Genomic DNA, 16,835 nt, shown 5'->3' on the forward strand with positions numbered 1-16,835 from the left:
ACCCCAAGACTTTTAATGATAGGACCCAGGTAAAAGAATTCAGATGTGTCTCAGCTTTCAATGAGCTTGATGTAATAGCTTGAAGTATGGACAGTCTGGTTTATTTTCAGTGAAGATTCTTTTAATCTCTAAAAATATTCTGTGCATTGTGTGACCCCCATTGAGTATAAACTCAAAGGAGTTAAATGCATTGCTCTGATGTAACAAATCTGGCTAAGTATCATAAACACAGTTATAACTAACAGCTGACCTGACTGTCAAGATCAACACTAGTCTGACCAGCAAAACCTCAGAATATCTACTTACTGACAGGGCCCACCGATGTCTAAATAAATGTGATGCTGTGACCTGACTGAGATGATGCTAAAGCATCTTAAAGTCAAATATCCTGGTAACTCCTCCCAGGAAGTGACTAAAAGGGAAAAAGTTCTAAGTAAGCAGGAACAAGAGAACTCTTCCCTAGATGTTTTTTTTTTTAATGCAATGCTACTTGGATCACGGATAGATTAAAATGAGTCCTTCAAAACCACTCTACTGCTTTCCATCTAAGAATGAAAGTTGACGTCATGAAAGGTGCTTACTTGCACGTGAATATTCAGCTCAAAGTCAGCATCAGCAGTGCTGGCTGCTGGTCAACTGCTCTACTGCCTTGCAGGAGAATGGTTCTGGCCAGGGGCCTTATCCCAAACTTTGTGCAAAAGGCAACATGAAACAGTTTGTAGGGACTATTGATTCTGTTACTGGTAGTGAGTTGAGTGATTTACTATTAAATGCCAGGAAAACTTGATTGAGAAGCTTACTCATCTGAAAATGAGTCAGGGAAATTCCTATGGTGCGTACTGAGAGTGTAAACTGGGGATTCCTACTGGAAAGAGCTCTCATAGCATGTATTTTGATATTACATTTATTGCCATTGCCGACCGTGGGATGAGAGTAAGAGGAACATTAAGGTTGCTTAATTAGATTTAATGAATACATGACTAATGTCACGCAACCGTGTTCTCATTAATTCCTTGGTTAAAACTGTTTCTTTAGCTGGAAATTACCAAGGATGAGTCACAATCAGCCCAGCAGAAATAAAATAAGGAGCAAATACCCATCGCTGCGACGCCCTTTTGCTTACAGGAGTAGGGGTAGTGAGATGCTTCTGTGTAGCCGCTGTCCACGGACACCAACCCTCTCTGCCGGGGGGTGCCCGCGTATTGCCTAAACTTTGAAGTTTTCTGGATGCGAAGAGCATAGAGCAGAGAGCATGTGAAGGAGAAGGGTCTGACCGGCGATGTCGTGTGTGTCGTGTGCTCCCGTCACCAGCTTCCTCCGCTGGTGGGGCCGCACCTGCCCGGGGAGGGGCGGGGAAGGGCTGCGGCCGCTCCCGTTACGCGGCGAGGGCCGGTCTTAGGGCCGGAGGGAGCACATCGCCCTCCCCGGGAGGGAAGGGCAGAGACCCCGCGGGGCAGCTCCTCCTCCGCGGGCGCTACCCCTGGCAGGGGCGGCGGCGAGGGGCTGCCAGAGACCCCCCGCGGTTACGTAACGAGCGCCTCCAGGGGCAGCTCCGGGGGCAGCTCCGCCGGTGCCCGCCAGTCCCGCCCCCGCCCGGCCGGAGGGCGGCGGACAGAGCGGAGCGCCCTCGGCAGCGCTCTCGCCGCGCCCGCGGGCGCGGACCGGGCAGCGGCTCTGCCGCCACAGCGGGCACGCGCAGGGCGCATGCGCCTCCCGGGCCCGCCGGCGCGCCGGGCATGCGCGGGGGTGGCGGCCGGGCAGCGTCTGGGGGCGGGCGGGCGCGGGCGCTGGTGGAGCCCGCGGGGCACCGGCCCCGAGCCCCGCGGGGGCTCCGCCGGCGGCCGAGCGGCTGCCGGGGCCGCCGGGGCGGCAGCGCCCGAGCCGGGCTGTGCCCCAGTTTGTGTCCAATCAGAGAGTGCAGCGCCTGACACCGGGCGGGCGGCAACGCGTAAACAAGCCCCGGGAACTCCTCCGCCCCCCGCGCTCCCCTCCGCGCCGCTCCCCGCGCCGCCCCGCAGCCGCCCCCGCCCGCCGACAAGTCCGGCGAGGCGCGTTCCCGCCGCTCCGCCGCCCTCCCCTCCCCCGCCCGCCCGCCCAGCCGGCGCCGCCCGCGCTGCCACACGCACCCACTCCCGCACACGCCCGCGGGTGCCCGCGGCCTCTGCAGGGGAAGGTAAGGGGCCGCCGGGGGCCGCCGGGCGGGCGGCGGCGAGGTGCGGGTGCGTGCGGGGGGATCATGTGTCATAACAAGTTGTTGAACGTGACATTGCTCTTGAACCGCGGCGGCGGCGGGCGCGGGGCCGCCGCCGAGTAACTTTCTCCCGCGATTCGGCGCTGAGCAGGGAGCCGGCCGGGCAGGGCTGAGCCGGCGGGGCCGGGACCGCGCTCGGGAGGGGCCGGTGCCGTTCGTGGTGCTCGTGGCTGCCCGGGGGGGACGGCGGGGTGACGGGCGAGGGCTCTGCTGCGGGAGCCGCTGCCGCCCCGGCGAGGATTTTTCTAGCAAGGCGGCTGGGTGGGCAGTGAGCGAAGAGCGGGTGCCGGTCCGGAGCATCTCCTCCCGCGGGTGATTATCCCCGCGGATGCTCCGTGGCGGTTTTGGCTCGCTTCCGGCGTGATTAGCTCGGCTTATTATGTAAGATGTCACCGAAGGAGGAGAGGCACAAGCCCTCGGTGTGGCGGAGCGGGGGACGCGCCGGTCCCGCCGCGCCTTCCCCGCTCCAGGTACCGGAGCAGAAGGAGCAGCCCCGGCCCGGAGCGGGCGGGAGGGAGGGATGGGGAGCTCCCCTCCCTTCGCAGCCCGCCGCTGGAATACGGCTGCTCGTTTTACACGTGGGTTGGGTGTGTTCCCCAAACCTTGCCTTTGAGTAGGAACGTAACCTGCTCTGGTTCCTCTCCCATGTTTGACTGCTTCTTTTCTCTTCCAAAATGAAAAATAAACATTCGAGCATAAAAAAAAGTTAAAGAACTTGATTTTTTGCTTTCTTTATGTGCGTGTTTAGTATGTTAACATGATCTGGAGACGATTGAATGAATCATCAGTTCCATGGAATAAAAGCAAGTGAATCATCTCACATGCACACGCACAAAACTGAGAGGAAGCGTAGTTGTTACCGTAGACAGTGAAAGGTTAGTGTCGGTTTCTGATGTGCAATGGGATGGCAGGAATATAGACAGTACTCAGGAACCCAGCAGGTTTCCTGGGGCTAGTTTGTGAACTGTGAAAGTTTTACAACATTCAGTTGCAGTTTTTCTGGCTCAGTAGTTGGATGGTAACCTCTTTCAGTTATCAACTTGCCACCCATTATTTTAGCCAAATTCTCAGAAGGGGGGTGTAAGTGGTAAGAGTTTAGTAGCTGTGTTATTCGAAGTGTATTAGTTTAAAGTAAAATTTAAATGAAAATACAAAAAAAAATGGTATCACGCTATGTCCATACCCCGAAGCCAGAGACAGATCCCAGATGCTTTTAATCTGTGTTTTATTTTACTTAGTTTTATTAAGCATAAATAGTCTCAAAGTAAAAATATATGAATAGGTATTTTTAAAAACTAAAGCCAATTTATTTAATAAACACCTTGGAGTTGTACCTAGATAGACTTCTGTTCCTGATCTTCTTGCCTGTTGCTCTTTTAAATGGGATTGAGGCAGAATCCTATATATAGTTGTTCTTTCAACTCTTAACTTGCTTCCAAAGTGGAATTTCCATCCTCCACGTTTTCTTGACACATCTATGTCTCCTAGAGGTATAGAAGGCGTAATATGAATTTTACAAGATTAGGTCCTCTTTTTTTCTCAGCATACCTGCCACCGGCGAGAAATGAAGTCACTGTTTATAGTGGGGAGGTAGAGCTTTACGCATACAACCACTTGGTTTTACAGTATAGAAGTATGTGAAGATCTTTGTATGTCTTGCTGGTGAACCATTCTGTTTCCTGTGGCATCAGGTGTCCTTTATCTTGCTGCCTATGTTTTGTACCTCCAGTCATTCTCCAAACGAGAATGGAAGACTAAATCAGTCTCGGGAAGGGTCGGTTTGGGTATTTGTCACTGTTGGGGAGAAAGGACACGTTAACATTTTTGATGTCTAGATCTGTGCACCAGCACTTCATAGTTTAACTACAGGATTGGAGAAGCTAAGTTTGGGAAAACTCTGTTACTTCAGGGTTCATTGTGTGGTTTTAACACATCAGTATCAGAAGCTTCTGAAGTTAACCAAGACTGCACAGGAAAGTGAATGCACTGTAATAGAGAATCTCTTAGGTACGTTGGGTGGTCAAGTTAACAAACAGGAAAAAATACTGTTTTATTTGTGCATTTAATTTGACAGCCAAATAGCATTCATCCTTTTTTATTGAATTTCCTTACAAAAAAGATAAAACATACAGTGTGTGTGGTGTTCTATGTCCCAGACCTCAGCTGAAAGTAGTAAAGGAAATACTGAAAGCGGACCCACCACTCTGCTCCAGCTGTTTTTTTCCTGCTGTATGTACACTCTAGGATTCAAAGAAGAAGTGAAAAATTCTAGGTTTCACTTTTAAGCCTGCAGAATGTGCAAAATAAAGTGTATTGACATAGACTAAGGCTAAGATAATAGTTGGTCCTGTGCAGCTCCATTTTTAGGATTGATAAGTGTGTTACTCTAGGATGCACAGCAGAACTTTGCGAACTGTGGAGGGGAATGCTGATAAAAGTGAATTGTCTGAACTTTATATCTTGATTTTTGCTGTGTTGGGGATACATAGGCTTTGTTCTTAGTGTGATCAATTTATGTATATTAAATTTTACACTGCCTTTTTTAAGAAAATATATTAAGTTATAATCTTTTGTGCTTTGAAAGACTGGTCTCAATAGCATCTTCATATGCTCTTCCAGCTATCTCAACTAGAAATGAATGATTAACATCCCAGTAGGAAAACAAAACAACATAATTCCTTTTTGCAATTTGGTTTAAAGACCCTTTCTAGACAAATGCAGCAGTCCCAAGCAAGGTTTCAAACTACTCCTGTAGAAAGACATACTGCTGGTGTTGAAAGAGGGAATCCTTTCTTCAGCTATTGAAAACTTTGCACCAAGTGCACAGTGGCTTGGGGTTGTTTGTTCCCCAAATCCTCAGTTAAAAACATTTGTTGTGGTTGTCTGGGAAGAAGTTTAATTTCTATTACTAGTCTTGATATCTGAAATACCAAGAAATAGTTGGAAAAAGTTGATACTATATCACTCAGAGTTGTAGCTAATCTGTTTTTGAATGATGCTGGGTAGTGCCTTGGATATTTCTTACAGTGAAGCTTATTTTCCTGATTATTGTGTTTTTATCTTTATTTTTTTCCAGTAGATGTAGTGCCATGAAAAGTAACAGCTTGACAGACTTTGAGACTGAAGCCCATAATAAGCAGAGCAGGTGTAGCACTGGCAGCAGCTCCACTGGGCTGTGACAGGACTGTGTATATGTAGCTGTGCCCCTGTGGGAAATATCAGTGTTACTGTCTCTGTCTTGATTATTGCTTATAAAATAAAAATTGTTCACAAGTATAGGATGCTTCTGGAATGAAAGATACATAGTATTACTTGAGCACTGTGGTCTTGACAGCTGTCACAAGTAGTTCTTACATGTGAAACAAATGATTTTGACTGGTTACCTAAAGCTGAAACCATTTATCCGATTAGTAATAGTTAAATTCATGCACATCTCAGCAGCTTTCTTAACAGCAGACCAAACTGTTCATTTGCTACTGTGCTTTGGTCATCTCTTTTCTGTTAGGGAATAATTTTCTTCCTTTGTTTGCCATCAGTTTGTATATGTTTTGAGATTTGGCTGGAATTAAAACAGTAGCCTGCTGATTTGCCTTAATAATCCTACCCTCATAAAAGACCTGACTAGGAAAAGACAAGGAGACATACTTTCTCAGAAGAGGTTTAAGGTGAGAGTAAGTTATTGGGAGGATCTTCACTTCCTTGAGATACTGTTGTGTTCCTGACTGCTGCGTCGCAGAGAGCTTCAAGTTGTTGCAAACTGTAATGGTTCAGGAACTGCCTTCCCACTCATCTTCAGGGGCAGTTGAGTTTGCACTCATTGTTTTAAAGAGTGCACCACAGGAACATGGAGCAATGACTGCTAAAGAACCAGGTATCTGCGCTGCAGACGGGGTGCCTTTGATGGCCTTTGTGCACAGCTTCAGTATCGGTTCTTCCACGAGCAGGAAGACCACTTTGTAGTCATACCATTTCCACTCCAAGGAAATTCTTATCAAAAAGAACCCTTCCCACACAAAAAATCACCAGTGGAGATGTACCAAGAAATAGTGGTCAGACCTAAAAGCTGTGATTTTTTTCCTGATTCTTTGGTAGGATTCTCATTCCATGCATATTATTGGTGGCAGTGTTACAGAATTATTTTCTGACAGCTGAATCAGTAAATACAATCTGATACCAGCAGGGAAGGCCCTAGTTTGTAATTCCCATAAAATTGCTTGCATGCAGTTTGTTATTCCCATCTTCCAAACTCCACCCTACACGTTTGTTTAACTCACCTGTTGTTACAGCTTAGTTTTTGTAATATGAGCTCTTGAGGAAACACTTTGCCATTAATTCTGTATTTGTAAAATCGCAGCACTTCAGTATTCTGGCTGATTTGGCTTCCAGTCTCTACGGAAATAAGTAATAAGTAATAGCTTTCATTTTAGATCTTTTTGCCTGAATCTTTACTGTGTTTCTATCCCAGTGCAAGGAAAAAACCAAAACAGTTCTTCTGAAGTTTTAATAGAATATTTATTCAAAGACCAACACTGAAAGTAACATATTACTCCAAATAGACAACAGTACAAATGAAAGAGAATAGCAAATCTAAATTCACATTTTTGTGACTCATGTGAAGGTCCAAAGATAGAGACTATGAAAAATAAGAGATCAGTTTTGTTTTAATATGGTTCAACTGGAAAAATCTCACAGGAGTTCTCAAATGTGATGAACTTCTGTAAGGGACAGATTGGTTGTAATTTTCATAGTATCTCCTGATTTTTCTTTAAAAAAGATTATTTGTGATTTTCTTGTGTAGCCAAGGCGCCCTATAGTAGTTTTGAGTAGAAGTTTATTCAGTCATGGACTTGGAATTACACAATTCTTTTTGTACCTGAGCTATCCTGGTTCTCTTCAGAGAGATGTGGAGTTAGAGGCTGCTTACAGTGATTATAGACAGATGAAACAGCTACCGTTGACTTCTTCCACGAGGAACCAAATGCTGCGATTATAACTTGATGCAGAGAGGCAATTTATCTTCACTTGTAATTACAGAGGTGATTTCACATTGGCACTGTATCACCGTATAGGAAATACATTGATTTTCCATGTGGCGTTATATAATTTCATGTTAATTTCTCTTTGCAGTGGTCTTTGAAACTATTAATGTTCATGGACTACTTTTTCAGGTCTCGTATACTTGTTCTGTAGCAGTCTCAGACAATACTAATGAATTCCATTTTATCACACAAAACAAGAAAGTACCTAACTTAGTTTGTAACAGCTGTGAACTACTAGTTGTATGGTCATATTATGATTTTATGACTTTTTATGAGACAAAAACTTATATTTCACAGTGACTACAGCTGACAAACTAATTTGCGGAAGTAGAATAGCCAAGATTTCTCTTTAGAACTACAAAATAAAACATGTTAATATGCATTAACATTTACATTTTTAAAAATCATAGAATCATATAATAAAGTATTTTAATACGCATTCATACAGATAGTGTGGGTGTATGAGAACACATTTGGATTGATTCTTATGTTGTCATCTCCTGTAGACATCTCATTTTTGTTTTCAGTAATTTTAAAATGGGGATAATCTATGTAAATAAGAGCTTTTTTTTAAAAAAAAACCCAAATAATAGAAGACAAGAACGTAGGGTTTAACAGGTATATTCTGCCCCAGTTGTTTTGTAGCTTTTACTGAGTACCCTGACCCATGAAAAAGTTCCTGTTAGGGAACGGTCTCAATTTTCAGCCTTGGCATTCTCCTAATCCCTACATTTTTCATAGTCTGTGAATTTGTGATGCAGATTGAAATTACTGGTATGGTCATAATTGCAATTTTAGCTTTGTCTGTCCAGGGATAGTGCTGCTGGCCTTGATCAATAGCAGGACTTGATTCATAAAAGCAACTCTCCAAGACAACAATGAGCCTCCCTGGTAGTTGCTGACATAATAATACAAGGTAAAACTGATGACATGACGTGTAACAAGATAACTAACTTCCCGAATCTGAAATTATGTAGAAGACAGAAAGTTCCTTTTAATAGCAGAAGATTTTGCATTGTGCTTCCTAGTTCTGGTTCTTTCTTTTAACAATGCTGGTAGAATATTATTGGTTTGCTAATTGGAAGGTCTGTTTAGTAGATTATTCCAACACGTGGTCCAAGTTCCCAAAAGAGAAATTACCACTTTTCTTTTAGGTGCGAAATACACCAGGATTATCTGTTTACTTAACTTCCTTAGATATAATTTTTCAGATTACTTTTTGCGTTATATTATGTCTATTAAAATCTTTGTGTACAAACAAAGCACAGTAAAATGAGGGAATCCAAAATTTAAATATTCTGAAGACAAATTTCAGTGCTAGTTACTACCGATCAGATCTGACAGACACAGAAATTCTCTCTGCCACAAAAAAAGCAGTTGATCTTGAGATAAAAGTCTTGAGTGATTCTTAGAGAAGTGTCACCACTGATTAAAGCAACTGTAATTACATTTATTTCCTTCCTCAAGAAGAATGGAATATGTAAGAAACCAGGCTCTTGATTAATTTCATAATGAAAACACAGTTCTTTTTTCAGATGAAAGATCATTTCTTAAATAGCCAATGTGTGGATTGAATGAAGTTAAAGATGTTTCTTTCTTTCATGGTTTTATAAAATTGTTGTTTACTTTTTTGAAGAATCATCAGTACTAGCTGCAGAGACAAAAGATCCTTTATATGATATAAATGATATTTTGAGTAAGTATTCTTGGTGGATTCTGGCTGTAGAATTTCCCTGCATACAAAGTGATTTTGAAGAGCTGCTTAATCAGACCAATATTTTTCAGCTTTCCATCTTAACTCTTTTGATATATCATAGATAAAATAAATTTTCATCCCAAATACATATTTACCAAAAGTACAAGTGTTTGGGTTTTTTCTGGTGTAGATGGTGATCACGGAATGCAAATGAATTTATTTGAAATAATGTACTAAGTGACAGTTGGTGCCTCACACAGGCCAGTGTTTAAAATCTACTATGGATGTGTAACTTTTGTGTATTAATTGCTAAAAACTTAGAACATAAATTTACATGGGATTGGCCTATAATTCAAAATTACCATTAATTGCAGAGGAGCTTTTCCAGTTAATTTACTGTAAAGCTGGATGAAACCAGTGACAGACTTGTAGCAGAGGAGCTTTTCTACGACATCTGATTTCTCAAGGTATAATAGCTCTTATTGCATCTAATACAGTAGGGGAAACCACACAAACTATTGAGCATACGAGCCCTTCCTCAGGTTTTGAACAATAGCAGCAAACTGTGAACTAGGGGTGCAGTTTCAGAAGACATCTACAGCCACTGCTATGGAATGAGGGAAGTGCTGCTACTGTGTCTTATGCTGTGTGAGCCCTGGCAGTCATTAAACCCCCAAATAAATTAGGTTTAACTAAACCAGCAGGAAACTACTCAAAATAAGTTTTCTGCTGTTCTGGTGTATTACATGGACTTACAGATGAATCCGCAAGCTCCAGAGCTTTCCTTTTTTTGGGTACAACTGGTCCATTAGATCAGCTCTGCTGTTCAGCTAGTGGTAGATTGAGGACAAATTTGGAATAGTTGCTGTGAGTTTAATTTAATTATGGCAATTAAGTAGCTAATCAGAGGAAAAGTGTGATTATCACCTGTAAAACAAAGGGGATATTAGTATGGCCAGAAATTGTGAGATAGTGCTTCATCATGGGCAGATGGAAACTGGATCATTACCATCAGAACACTTAAGGCTTTAACTGGAGTGTCACCATGCAGTAGGGACAGTATCTCCAGTTAAGTCTGTTCTTTTTGATATCTAGAAGAACTGTGAATACTCATTTCCATGTTTGATGTGGTGATCGGGAATTGAGAGATTCATTCTGGCACTAGAAGTCTTGCTAATATGTGTGTCAGAACAGCATAAATAGAACAGTTTGCATTAAGAAAAGAGTTCTTAAATACTTATTTAAGGTAATCTCTGATCTTACTTTCTTGGATACTTACTAGACTGCTGCACTAACAGTGAGTTTGGGTCACATGGACAAGGGTTGCTGGAGCAAGTTTGATGTTCTCTGGTTCTGGACTATTTGGTATGAGCTCTGTGTCTGACTTCTTCCTTGGCAGTGGAGAACCCTCCCCGCTCCCCCACTCAAGCTGTCCTATAACTAGATTTCTCAAGCACCTCTGATATATAAACATTTGCTAAGATCTGCTGAACATTGGACTTTTGGATTTACAATTTCCATCTTTTGGTGTGTGTAGGGAGGGTAATATGTGATAACACTGACAAGCAATGTGCTGACTGAAATTTCCTGTATTTCCTACAAGTGACGACAGCTACTTACCCTGTAATTTTTACTGTATGTTTTCAAAGGCAGTGTCTTGGGTCCCATGAATCCAAGGTAGTATTCATAAAAATACATATAATTTAGAACTTCAGCTTTTTCTGATGAAAACTACTGTAACTTAAGCTTCAGTTTATCCATTTGACTTCATGCCAGTGTTGAGCATGAAATAGAGGAAAGCCTAACCAAAACTACTTCTTGTACTTACCATAGTTAAGTTACCGTAGACTGTTCTAATATAGCTAAAGATATGTAGCTAAAGATGTTTAGGCTGTATTCCTGCTCTAGAGTAAAGACAGTGGAGCAGATCTTTGCAGCATGCCAGTTTGAAGTACCTTAGTTAGGAGATCCGTGCAGGAGTGAACTGCATTGCAATTACCTACATCAGACATTACTGGGCTTAATGACTAAGAGTGTTCTTCAAAGTTGTTTTCCTATAAGCAAATAGATGCTAAATATTTTCATTGGGGGGGCCTGGAGTTGCTGTCTATGTCGACATATGTTGCAGTCTTTTGGTTTTTGGGTCTTGTGCTTTTCTCTGCAACACTTCTGAGTTAGCAAGTTTCTAACTCAGAAACTATCTCTTTTTTTTTTTTCCCATGTTCTTGCTTATCTCAGAAACACAAGGAACTGATCGAAACTCCAGGTAGAAGATAAATTTTGGAATAAGAAGAAACTTGTGTACACTGAAAAGAAATCACAGAAGGATTGTTGAGAAGAGTCTAGAGTACAAGTTCCGGTATGAAATTCTAAATATTTTCCTTGGAATTCAGGTCACTGTCTGCTCTGGAAGACAAGACTCACTTAACATAGAGTATAGCATGTAAAATAGTCCCACTGTGTCTGTGCTGACCAGGCAATGATTACTTCTTACTGGAAAAACTAAGTTTAAATGGGTTCAAACTAACATAGCTCCTACTCTGTTGTACGTGGTATGCACTAAAATATATTTCATGCTTTAACCAAATATGTGTCTTATATGTAAGATAACTTTTTATTGTATGAAAACTAGCCATAAAGTAAGGTCAGCTTTCTAATGCCTGCTTTTTTGCCACTGTTAAAAATGTTTTGAGTATGGTTTTTTTTCTTTCCTAAGATGCAGGAAGGAAAACCATTTGTAAATACTATTGAGATGCATTCTTCAATCTCCACAATATAAAATCAAAAGGCAATTCATTTTCTTAACACTGAAGAGGTTGAAATATTACACACATTTCAATAACATTTTATCAGTATTCACCTAGAGAGTACCTTGGTCTACTTCTGACTTTGTATTTCCACTGAAAACACTTGCAAACATTCCTGCTAATTTAAGGGCCCACAGTTTGAATCCTGTGCAGGTATTCTAAACTTAACCCTGTGAATTTGCACAAAGCCAGAGAAAAGGTCTTTCATTGAAAATCAGATAGGTAAATTAGAAAACGTTAAATGCTTTTTTGTCACTCCTGTAGCACTAAAATTGTGGGGGTTGTATTTTTGGTTTGGTTTTTTTTTTTTACTGTTAAGTATTTCCAGAATTATGTTATGTAGAAACTCGTCAGGCCAAAACCAGGTATAGTTGCATTACAAGCTGACTGACTGGAATCAGTCACCTAATCCTAGGGAAATGGCTTGATTATTTTTAATCTTATGTGGATGGACTAACTGGTACAATTTTAAAAGCTTTCTCTTCTTAAGGACAAGACAGAAGATGGGAAGGTCTCCATGCATGTTTTCTAGTCCCTCGTCCTATGTGTTGTTCTATAAAACCACCTGAAATTCAAGCTATGATCTCACTGCTAAGTGCCAACTTCAGTTTGTGTAAAGTGCTGCTGCTAGAAGTTAGTTCTATGTTCAGGGTGACCATAAGAAAGGAGAGAGAGCAGGGAGAGGAGAAACTCATTATAAAATTAGTTTAGCAAGATGACACAAAACCTTGAATAAGGACCAGTGCATCAGTAGAAATTAAATGGAGATATAATGGGGCAATTTTCTTAAAGTAATATAATCATGATTTTCCTACAGTAGACACTTGATTCAAATGTTAGGCTAGAGTCAGCTTAATTGTGAATCAAAAAAGCATCACAAAGGAGATGGAAGCCAAAGAATGCATATGGGGGGGCTAGGCATTCATATCCTACGAACTCTTCTCTCACTTAAAACTGCAGAAATAAGTCTGCAGTGTTTAATTGTTTCTCAGGGAAACAGCAGAAAAAAACCACAGAACAAATGGGAGCAATACTAAAATTGATATATTCCATATAAATGTAATTAAGCTCCCTGATATTAGGTGAATTCAAATAGAAATCTCATACACTTCTATGGGCATATTCTAGATCTAAGATCTGAGATAATAAAATAGAAGAATAGGATAAATAGCAAAAGAGAAATCACTATGTAGAAACTATTTGTAGGTTCTATTTACAGAGTGCCTTATTCTTCCATCACAAAGCACAGACTTCTAAAGGAGTTTTGAAGGGTCATGGTATAATCAGTTGCCAGTGTCAAGAGGAGACAAAAGAATGAAGGTAGTCTTAGATGAATGGGCAAGGGGAATATCAAGCAGTTGTTGAATTACATTTATTCAGTGGTTGTTAATGCTGTGATCACCACTCATACTGAACTTGATTCTGGCAATTGCACTTCAAGAAGGATGCAGAAAACTTGAAAAGGGTATATAGAAGCCCTAAAAGAATGATATAGCGCTTGGGACACATGCTTTATCATGAAAGACTGGGGGCACAGCTTAGTAAAAGTAAAGCTAAGGTGGCACTTCCAGACAGTAGTCAAGCCATCTCTTAATATTTTCTCTGGTAAACTACATGGAAACATTTGAGATAAAGTAAGTGATATTCAAAACCGGATTATTCAGTCTTGCTGATTAAAAGAAAACCAAATTACTGTAGCTTAGCAAATGAGGTAATAAAAAACAGACTACTTCAGATTACTATTAAGGATTTATATTTTTTTTAATAGTTGGAACTACTGATAGTTGTAGATTACTCAGCACTAGAAAATTAAGAAGGATGATTTAGTCAAAATATTCTGTTGAACTTCATGATAAAATTAATATATGTATATATAAATTGTAAATTATTTTTTTACCTTCCCTTGTGGTGGGTAGTATTGAAAAAGTATGTGGAAAATAAAGCAATAGTTATCCCTGTAGCTCTGTAGAAGCCCTTGGATATAAGAGAGAGCTATGTACTGTATTTTCATAACATGCTGGTCTCAAAGTAGGTTAGACATCTGCTTGGCCATTTAGTTTTCTGTAAAAATACTGTTCCCTATTTGTTCTGTATTAAACCCTTCTCCATTTATATTTTTATGTTATTTAAAAATAAATTTAGAAAAGATGTGTTGTTTTAACAATTAATAAAAACAAACTAGCTAAGGTGCAGAATGGTCTAAGATCAGCATTTCAGAAGAGTTCTTTCAGAAAGAAGAAAGTCAGATTTGAGTGAATGTCTCATATTTATTTTTCAAATAATAATGTTAGAGAAAATAAATACTGTGTGGAACTGTATGCTCAGCTTCCCCAAAGTAACACAAGGGTGTTTGTTGTTTAAATAGAACTAACAGATACTTAGGAATCTTAAGAAGCCAGGATTCCTATCTTTCAGGCTTCTCTTTATTGTGGCAGATTTTTTTCATACCACTGATAGAAAATAAATATTTTGTTATGATTGATAAACATACTTGTTAATAACTACATGCTTTAAGCCATTTTTGTACTGTATTTCAGTGGTGTGCAAGACAGAGCTTTGCTTTAGATGTACAATAATCTTTAAGTCCCTTTAGGAGATTCTCAGTTTGCTCTAAGAAGTAGATTATACTAGTTCTGCAGTTCTTCATTATTCATAGTATTTTTTATATGTGACAGTGAGGCAGTGTTTATTTTAAGAGTCCAAAGCCACAGGTTCAAATCCCCTTAAAGACAATAGGGAAAATTGCTTGCAATGACTTCTGACTTATATAGCCTGAACGTTTTGATTTCTATTTTACCCATAAAATTTATATATGAAAATCTACTGCTAGGTGAGGTTTTTATTTTTTGTGTAATACGGCATTTTAGTACTCAGTGAGAGGACATTAAGAATATTCAGTAATACAAACGGTACCTTACTGTGAATGCAGTAAAAGTAACAAGTATCAGTGAAATGACACCCAAAATTACTAGCATTTGTATCTAGTATATTCCCAGTCTAAAAAAATATTCAATAACTTGATATAAATAACTGTTTGTTATGAGATCATGCCGTTAATCTCTGTGGCTCCTTACGATGTATTTATTGCCATATAAATGAAACATCTTCCAGCAGTGCAGTAAACAATGTGCCTAATATCTGTAACTTGCTTTTCATATGCATACTCTCCCCAGGGAAAGAAGCATGTGCAGTACATAGCCATGTTTTGGTAGAATTTTTGGGTTTATTTTGGGGCAAGTGTATTGAAAGCATTTGTGTTGACAACATATAATCAATATATAGTTTTACACAAAATTATTCTGTTTATGCTGATTGACCCGTAGGCAAACTAGAGACTGAGTTGGATATTGCCTGGGTAAATACTTCATCTGACACCCAGCCCACTCCTGCATTCTTTCCATCACTCAGAGATGTTGGTCATGTCATACAATGCGCATCTGCATCTGGCCATGGAGAAATGGGACAGCATACACCTGATTGTAAAACAAGTACAGGCTTAGTCATGTCACAAGTGTGCATAAACCCTCAATACCTGCTCATACATTTCTGGACAGCACAACAGAAAGGTGGGAAATTACTAATTTTGTTGGTTATGTTATTTCTGTGAGTTAAGCCCAGTAGGCAGTTAAGCACCATGAGCTGCTCACTCACTCACCCCTAATCCCCTATGGAATGAGGGAAGAGTAAAAGTAAGAAAACTTGGGGGTTGAGATTAAAAAAAAGTTCAAAAGTTTATAAAGCAAAGGATAAATGAAAGATGAGAGAAAGAAAAAGAAACAAAGTAAGTGAGGCAAAGGCAATCACTTTCCACCTCCCAAAGGCAGACTGATGCACAGCCAGTTGCCAAGCAAAAGGTAGCTAACTCCCCTAAACCCCCTTTTCTCCCTTATTATGGCTGACTTTGGTGTTCTATGGCATGGAGTCTCTCTTTGATTAGTTCAGATTAGTCTCTTTGGTTGTGTCCTCTCCCAGCCTATTGCACACCCCCCAATCTTCATTGTGGTGGGTAGTAAGAATGAGAGAAGGCCTTGATCCTGTGCAAACACTGCTCAACAATATCTAGAACATCAGTGTGCTATCAGCATTGTTTGGGTCAGATACCTACAAGATAGCACATTGTGAGCTGCTGTGAAGAAAGATAACTCTGTCCTAGCCAGGCCCAATACAGTTATTTAGCAAATGCTTGGAAGCATTTGAGACTTAAGCTATAAAAAGCTATAGAGAGAATCTGAATAACAAAGTATTTTTCAGGAAGAAAGAATACAGTATTTATTTTGTAGATAACCTTGGTGCTTTTGCATACATTTCATGGGTCTCATGGTGGGGGAGATGATAAGTATTTCTAAGACTGGGAAGGAAATCCACACACAAATGATATTCAAGGTACATATTTGTGTGTGTCCCTGAAGTTACTCAAGACTTGAAAGAATTGAAAAATAAGAATTTATGTTTTTCTTGGACACAAATTTGTACTTAGGTCTATTTCATTCCTTTTACTGCAGAAAACAGACTACTTATACAGTTGTGTGCATTACATAATGCTCAACTTTCTCAAACTAGAGTATCAGTTTTCTTCTGCAGGAGCTTTTTGGATGTTTTGCCTAAATGTCTTATGTTTCTGCCTACTCCTGTTTAACATAATGCATTCCTTTTTTAGAGAAATGAGATCTGAAAGATCATACTTGGCATTAGTCTCTAGTGAAACTGAAATTTTTACTGGAATCTGCTGAGAGTTTTGCAGGTTTACTTGCAGTGCTGTTTTGGGAATAGAGAGAAAAGAAGTTGCTGTTATTTTCATTGACATAGAGTCTATCGAGATGTAAGCAGTTCAGCATTCCTGAAGTAGTTTTCTTTCCGTAACAATGTTTGAATATTGTGTGAAAACTTAAGTCTTTCCTCATGTCTGCTTGCATGTCATTAGTGAAGTGAGCCACTGTCTCCACTGTGAAGTGTTTGCTTGAGGGCTTATAAAGTATGGAAGTACTTTAGAGAGAGTAGAAGGTACTTATAGTATCTAACCGTCCTGGTCTTGGGATATGTGA

General features: G+C 40.4%; 1 protein-coding gene across 1 annotated transcript in view; it reads left to right on the top strand.

Annotated features, from left to right (window-relative positions):
- Positions 1-2,033: 2,033 nt before the first annotated feature.
- Positions 2,034-16,835, top strand: part of PCGF5 (polycomb group ring finger 5) — a 56,019-nt gene continuing 41,217 nt past the window's right edge. Inside the window, exons 1-2 of the mRNA XM_027717841.2 lie at positions 2,034-2,173; positions 11,225-11,345. The gene's annotated coding sequence lies outside the window, so the exon portion shown is untranslated. The remainder of the gene's footprint in view (positions 2,174-11,224; positions 11,346-16,835) is intronic.

Source organism: Pipra filicauda, unplaced genomic scaffold (assembly GCF_003945595.2).
Source record: "Pipra filicauda isolate LSUMZ 115617 unplaced genomic scaffold, ASM394559v2 scaffold190_size1978887_pilon, whole genome shotgun sequence".
Classification (NCBI taxonomy): domain Eukaryota; kingdom Metazoa; phylum Chordata; class Aves; order Passeriformes; family Pipridae; genus Pipra; species Pipra filicauda.